Raw genomic sequence first — 8,320 nt, 5'->3', positions numbered from 1 at the left:
AAATCAGTGCTTTGAAAGACCACCTTGAAAGGTACAGAACTGAAATGGACAATCTGACCCAACAACTAGATGATACCAACGATGAGCTCTACATGGTCAGAAAAGAACTCCAAAATGCTTACAAGCACAAACTAGAGCCAAGAAAAGAGAAACATCTCTTAGCCTCATCACTGCTGAGCAGAGCAGAGTCCCACGTCCAAGAACTGGCATGTGACGAAAGGAGCGAAGGGCCACAACCCAAAACCTCACCTGCCTTCGCCACACAACCCTTTCCTGCCAACGAAAGAAAACCTCCCGTCCAAGGCCTTGAAGCTGCACACGGGATGACCATCAAAGACCTCAACAAGCTGTCTAAAAACATCAGCAGGTTCAACCCGAACTCCACAGAGAGCCCCGACATCCAAGCTTATCTGCGAGATATCGAATTTCACCTGGAAGTGAGACCTCATGTGACTGACAGAGACTGGTTATACCTCCTTAGAGCCACGTCCAGTTCCGAGGTACGAAACTTTCTAGATCGACAGCCCAGTCAAACCAAGTCAAACTACCAGCGACTTCGTGAGGTCCTGATTAAAGAGTTTACAGACCCAGAGTCTGAACATGGACTGTTAACTGCCTTGGAAACCAAACAAGGTCGTCAAGAGACTCCACAAGCTTATTACAACCGACTCCGACAAGCCTACTTTGGTGCACACAACAGCCCTGACCTTGAAGAGGACGTGAACTTCAAAACCCTCTTCCTAAAGAATCTGCACCCCGGAGTAAGTCACCATCTAGGTGTCATGGCCTGTCCGAACTCCATGACCATCCAACAGTTGCGTGACCTAACACAGAAGGCCTATAACAAGCAGAAGTTGGCCTCAAAGAAAGGTAACAAAACATCCACACTCTTGAACTCTGTCAACAAAGACTCAAGCCTTGCACTGGACGACACCCAGCGGCATCACAACACCAGAGTCTTCCATCAAGAGCACAGAGAACGTGACGCCCATATCCACGACCGCTTTCAGCCCAACTGCTGGAAAAATCCATGGGACCAGCCACGCTTCTCAAGAAACCAAAAGGATAACATCTGGAAACCTAACCAGATATCCAAAGGTAATCACCTGACTCATCCAAGAGCAACTCGTGTGGGTAAGCGACAACAAAACCCACCTCAGCACCACTCAGACATGCACAGTGCTGAGTACTCACAAGAACATAACCGCTTACCATTAGAAGACACGGAACAAGTCATGGAACAACTAAGAGAGTTCCTTCAAGACAATTTACATGCAGGTGACCACAAAGTTGAGTCATGCTCGCTGTGACCAGCGACAGAACGGAAGGCCGGTGATCACCTGGTGCACCGCATCAGAGATGACAAGCACCTGTTCAACAACAACCCAGAATGAACAAGTCTTTCACGGCCAACTGTTGATGAAAAATCTGAGGTACTAAAGGACATCACCTCAGTCACTAACAAACTGTCAAATGAACTCCAACTCCAAGTACCACATTCCCTGTCTGTGCAACAGCAACCACCAGAGCACAGAAGGTCAGAAAGTCTGCTACAGCCAGAAGGCATCACAAGAAGAATGCAACATAGGAGACAAGTTTTGCAACTCAGCTTCACACAGCCATGCCAAACTGCCTCCGACGGCGTGCTAAAGAACTTCCTGCCTTGCTGGACTGACCCCTCATTAGACCATGGACACGCCCTCATCCAAGCCAAAGATGCAGAGAGCCAGTCTTCAGTGACATGCTAGAAAAAGGGGGAGACAACACAGACTTGAACAGATCTGACCACACATGCACTACACCAGTAATACACAACATTACCTACACCCAGAGGTAAACACATCTACTGATAACACAGTCAACAAACATATTCTTCCCACAGGTAGAATATCCAACTTTTAGCGTAACAAAGTTACACATACCCACCATGAAGAAACGTGCAGCCATCCTCACAATAGGTAGAACACCTGACACTAAGTTAAGGTTCACGACACACTAGCTGCACCTGACATCCTAGCTCAATAGTAGTTGTAACACATGCTAGGAAAACCCACAGCAGCCTTGTTTTGTTTTGTTCTTCTTTTACCTATCCTTCTCCTTCCCCTCTTTCCTGAGTAGGTGAAATGCCTAGACACCCTGCGAGGGTTGAAGGTCTGATATTAGGATTGACTCGCAACACCTAATATCCGCCAGCCACTCTAAACTGAATGAAGCCAGAGAGCTCCATGCATGATAGGTCAATCCATTGAATTGAAAATGAAATTACTAGAAAACTAATGGTAAACATGTAAAGTAAGACAACCTAGAAGAACCAAACAAAGTTAACCACAAATTTGATTGATGAATCAAAATAAAAACAATTTCCAAGACCATCTAAACTATCCTCAATGTGCTAAACTACATTGACTAATTGAACTTAACCACGTGTACCTAAATAACCTGATGCCTGCACCAGTACAGTAACTGTCATGGAGGTGTTGTCTTGCTGTTTGCTGTGTTTGTCTGCTTCTTCTGCCTTTGTTTCTCCAGCGATCGACGATGTCTTCACCTAAACACCTCGCCGATCGAAAGGGGGATATATGTAGCAGAAATGAGTCAAATCAGACAAATCAAAGAGTCTATCAGAGCTGTGTGCATTGAAACATGAGCTGAATTCCTCAGGAAGTCATAAATCAGTTCTAGTGCCACAGGAACCAAACAAGATAACCAACCAACCAACTTGTTCACACAACAGCTTTCAACATTAACACCAATAGAACAATTATTGACAATTTTAATTCAAAGAAGAGATTGTCAAATTTATTGTTCGTGATTGGAATGCAACGCTGGACATCACATGTAAACCCAGGAGATCAAGTTAAATACTTGCATTGACTTCCCCCCCCAGCCAGTGAAACCAGACTGAAATTCCTAAGGGGGAAGGGCTTTAAACCTTTGTCTTCACAGAAAAGTCCTTTGCCAGAGAATGGCAAAGAAACCCTTTTTATACATTATATATGGACCAGAATGTACTCAAAAAAGACTTATGAATGAATCATTCTATTGCTTAACTCCATATTCATTTATGTGTAACCCACACATTTGACTATCATGTATAATCACTTATTGTGTATGTCTTTTGATAACTATAGGATACCTAGTCATGTCTAGTATTCAAATAATCGCATTTTCTTGCTTGATATTGTCCTGACAATCATTTATTTGTAAAATATATCATAATCATGTTATAGGAATCATGTCCAAAATTAGACCCTGTGAGGCAAGAACCACATGCTTGGTAAGATAAACAAATGATTTATGATACCCACCCCAAGAACATATCTGATTGGTCAAGGCAACATTTGAGGGGTGGCCAACAGGAAAGTTTAAAAACTTTGGACACGATTAAATCTTGCTTTTAATCATGCCTTGCTTTTAGTCTGCCTGCTGCTATTAGCCATGTCGGCTTTTAGTCGGCTTTTAGTTCCAGCCTTGCTCGTGCTATCAGTCATGCCTGCTCTTAGCTTGTAGCTTTGCTACCTAGCTTTAGCTTGTAGCATCTAGCCATGTGGTTAGTCATCATGGTTCTTTGAGCGTGGTTCCAGCGTGCCCGCCTGCTGCTACTTATGCCACAATGAGAAGGAACACAACCTAGTCTCGTCAAACTTTATTTCTTTTCTTTTCCGTTTGAGAGTTTCGTGTTCTGAGTTAAGTTTTGTAACGTCGACCTCGCCTGCGCGTTTGAACTCCGACCAGCCACACAACTCCAGCTTCAGCCAACGCCCAAGCACGGGCTCCCCAAGACGTCACTTCAGCCAACTGAACTTCCAGCCAATCAGCGACACCGGGATACCCCTTTCAACGGGAGTCCCTTTCACAGGAAACTAAGGCAACGTATCCCCAGATATTTGTTGTGCTGGTGTATCTAATATAATTTTAGTCACATTGAGGAACTCAATGCAAGGGCTAATTACGTGATTGATGGTTGTTCATGTCTATGCAATTTAACGTATTGCTGTTAACTTGGGATTCCATATTTCCATTCTCTTAAACTCATCTTTCCCTAACTTTCGACCTTCCTGCAACTTGTGTGAATGTGTGTGTGCGTGCGTTTATGTGTTAGATTAGTTTATATGTCTTAGATTTATCTAATAAAGCCTTATTCATATTGAAAAGAGAAGTATCTTGTGTTTTGTGCTTACAAGTTAATGTCTTAAACTGCCGATCTTGTTACTGTGCTAATTGATAGTGTTTTCACTATAGTTTGGATATTAGTATCCAGCGCAGATTTGATGTTAAACGGCTCGTTCACTGAACCGCAGGCGCGTCTCCGTGAACAGCCGTGAAACAGTGATTCTGTTCAAATTCCCTTTAAAATCTTAAATGATTCCCTTTGAGCTAAATTGACCTGTTTCCCTTACACATGGTAATAGTAACTTGTTACCATGATTTGGTAAATTTAGTTTCAGGATTCTGGGTAGTGTAGTTCTAAGCCAAACTTGTTGAAAAAAAGTGGACCACTTTGATCATTATGGCATCTAAAAATCATAAACATTGTCATTATTTACCAGCCTTTCAGTTTATGGTACAGTAGGTTATTCAGTCAAAATGCATACTGTTTCTTTAAAAACTGCCTTTTTAAAAAATGTTGTTCTGTTCTCTGGTCCACGTATAATGTTATCAAGAATTGGTGTTGGCAGGAATAATAAAATGCTGCATGATATTGTGAGGCTGTCCTTGTATTTTAAGTTTTGTGTATTTGTTTATAAAGGTCTGCTAGTCATAATGTTTAGCCTTGACTGGCAGGTGTGTGAGGAGGAGTGTAGGGAAACAGGCCCATGGCTGGATGAACAGGGATAATTGCAGGTGCCAGTCTGTCTCCTGCTCTTTAATGTGAACCTGTGGGATTAAAGTGGAAACTGCAGAGAAGAAGAATGGACTGGACACGGCTGCCAATAATCTGGGATTGTTATTAGGGACTATAAATTAGAGTGCCAAACCCCTGTAACAAGAGTTTCTCTCAAAAATTTAAGTTTCACCAAATTTATATTGTGTCATATTTTAAACATCTTTCAGGCAATTTTAAATGAGTTTTTCTTTCTTTCTTTTTCTTTCTTTTTTCTTTCTTTCTTCCTTTCTTTCATCAGTTTGTATTTATGATTTTTCTTCTTTTTTCTTTTTTTCTGTGCACATCAAAAAGTAGACTACATCACTACTCAACTTCAGAGGTGTCTATTATTGGACACTTTCATTCTGGAATTATGGATGACTGGATAACTTTGATTCTACAGTGACATCGGTGACTATATATATAATATATATACCGGTGTCATTCATTTATTGTTGTAAGTGAATGTTGATTAGTTGATGTAGCTGATCTCTTCATCTCCTCCATATCTGTCTTTTACTAAACAATTGCACTGCTAACTACCTCCTCAGAATAGCATCAAAGATTCATTTTCTAGAATGGGTTTAAGGCTGTATTGTGGGTGACGTGTTCTTTTCCTTCTATTTCTCTTTGATGAAGAGTCCATTTCTCACATCTGGGAAATCACTGACCCTGAGAGGGTTGTGTGTGAAATATGATATGAGACTGTTCTCTGAGAGCCCCTTTGGGCCTGGACTGACAGCTGAGTGACAGGGGCCTGGAAGACTCAAAACTACGGCCTGTTAAAGGCTGGAACAGCACTCTTCACTAGCCATCACAGCTGCACTCAACCATGCAGGGATGATTTTTTATTATTTTTAAAAATATAAAAAATCTTGGAATGGGTTAGAAGAAAGGAGTATTTTATGAGAAAGTAACAGAGGCAGAAAGTTTTGTATTCAAATTGCAACATTTCCTAATTCCAAAATCGAAGGAAGTGATCAGACAATAGATTAAGATGAGTCTGTTTCTCCGTCTTGCTTGTTCATTTTTAGCTGCGTTTCTGATTTCATCATCATCTTTTTTATTTAAATTATCTTCTGCTAAGGCCCTCATATTATTGCTGCCCTGCTGTGAATGAAGATATCCATAAAGTCCAACTTAACTGTAATATCTTGTGAAATGAAAAGCTGTGTTTATAATTAATCATTAAGAATCTTTAAACTTCAAATGTTGCTTCTGTCCTCTATGCATAATATTGCTTACTCCAATGAAAAGGTCATTTTATCTGAATCTAATAAATTAAAATGTTAAAATTACATTAAATTAACAAACTATTTATTTTAAATAGTTATTTTAAATAGTAATCATGTTTCAAAATTTCACTCTTTTTAATGTATTTTAGATAAAACAGAGGAAGCTCTTATGGGGAGGGTTAAAGGGGTCATATGAAGCAATTTATATTTTTCCTTTCTCTTTGGAGTGTTACAAGCTCTTGGTGCATAAAGAAGATTTGTAAAGTTGCAAAGCCTAAAGTCTCAAATCGCTCAATGTTCACGCAAAGAAAGAAGACATAACTATTATTCTCACTTTAGTCTTGTTGTTGTCACCTGTGCCATGTTGTGGAGATGCTATGTTTCATTGTGAAAGCGAAAATACTTTGTTTGGCCTTACAAAAGAGGACACAACTAGAAATCAGTGGTTAAGTTGTATTTACAACACTGTTTCTGGAAAAGTTCAACTCAAATATTCAGATATGTGCAGCACATGTTACAGAAGACGAGGACTGCTTCCTGGAAGAGTAGACTACAATGCTGGTGTCTGTTTCTATAAAGTGAGGCAGTTCCAACTTTGCAAGGACAGTCTGGCGCTTCTGACATACAGTCTGTAAGTACATTTCCCTATCTGTAGGTCACTACGAGTTATGTTGAAGGACATATGGGGTCTCACTTGGGAGGCCAGTCATCTCTGAATTTAAGAGAAAACGCCAATGAAAATTGGCTAGCGGATTTAACATAAAGGAGCCACTCCCCATGCCAACGGGTATACATAGGGCGACAGGTGCATCCGCTCATTAGATTTTTGCTTCGGAGCCAAGTAGTTGATGTATTTAGTCTCTACAAAGCCTTTATCTGTGTGGTCGAGAGCTGTTCCTGGTCGGTGTGACGGCGCATTACAGCGGTGCCCCTGTGACGGCGATTCCCCTGGGCGCTTTGGCTAAAAGAGCAGTTTCTAAAAGAGCAAATCACAGACGATTGCCGTGTTTTTCAAGATTCATTTCGTCCGTGTCCTTCTGGCTGCGCTCGTGGATTATTCATGCGTATATTGTGGGCGTATGAACATGGCAGTGCTGCAATCGCGTCTCTCACTCGTCACGGAGAGTGCAGCAGACCCCTCTGTCACCATCCGTCCCGATTTCTCTGGCTCAAGCATGGAACCACCGGCTGGCGCTCTGGGAGATCTGAGGGTTACAGATAGAGCTTCTCTGCCGGGCCACACCCCACTGACCTCTGACTCACAGCCATGAGTATCGGGCTGGAGGTGGCTCACAACCTCGTTCTGCCCCGGTTCCTTTCTTCCCGGAGGTGCATGAAAAGGTGACAAAGTCGTGGACGGCCCCTTTATCTCTGCCCTGCATGCCATGGCTATCCTGCAGGTACATCAAGCCAAGGCACTAAAATCAATGCATGAGGGTGGTACCGACCCGAGGTTGATGTAGGAACTGCGCACGGCGACATGCCCAGTAAGAGGCGTGCTTTCTTTCCTGCAACAAAGTTTGGAGCATGGGCTGTCACCCTTCACCCTGAAAGTTTATGTGGCTGCCATTGCAGCCCATCACGATGCAGTGGATGGCTGGTCCCTGGTGAGGCATGACCTGATCGTTAGGTTCCTGAGGGGTGCCAGAAGGTTACATCCTGGGACCTCTCTATTGTCCTGGCAGGACTTCAGAGGGGTCCTTTTGAGCCGCTGGATTCAGTCGAGCTTAAATTCCTGTCTCTCAAGACAGCGCTCCTGGTCGCTAGCACTTCCATCAAAAGGGTCAGGGACCTCCAAGCATTTTCGGTAAGTGGAGAGTGCCTTGTGTTTGGGCCGGCCTACTCTCATGTTGTCCTGAGACCCCGGCAGGGATACGTTCCCAAGGTTCCCACCACTACCTTCTGAGACCAGGTGGTGAATCTGCAAGCGCTGCCCCTGGAGGAGGCAAATCCAGCCTTGGCGTTGCTGTGTCCCGTAAGAGCGCCTGAGCAGCTCCTGGTCTGCTTTGGAGGTCAGCAGAAGGGGAAGGCTGTCTCCAAGCAGAGGTTGGCCCACTGGATAGTGCATGCCATCGCCTTGGCATACCATTCCCAAGGCGAGCCGTGCCCCCTGGGGGTGAAGGCCCACTCCACATGGATCGACCCGTTTTAGAAAGGCATCTACAGTATGTGGAAAATAATGTTTTTTTTTTTTTTTTTTAATCCTTAAACCGCATAA

Source organism: Carassius auratus, chromosome 49 (assembly GCF_003368295.1).
Source record: "Carassius auratus strain Wakin chromosome 49, ASM336829v1, whole genome shotgun sequence".
NCBI lineage: Eukaryota > Metazoa > Chordata > Actinopteri > Cypriniformes > Cyprinidae > Carassius > Carassius auratus.
This window is presented reverse-complemented; position numbering follows the sequence as displayed.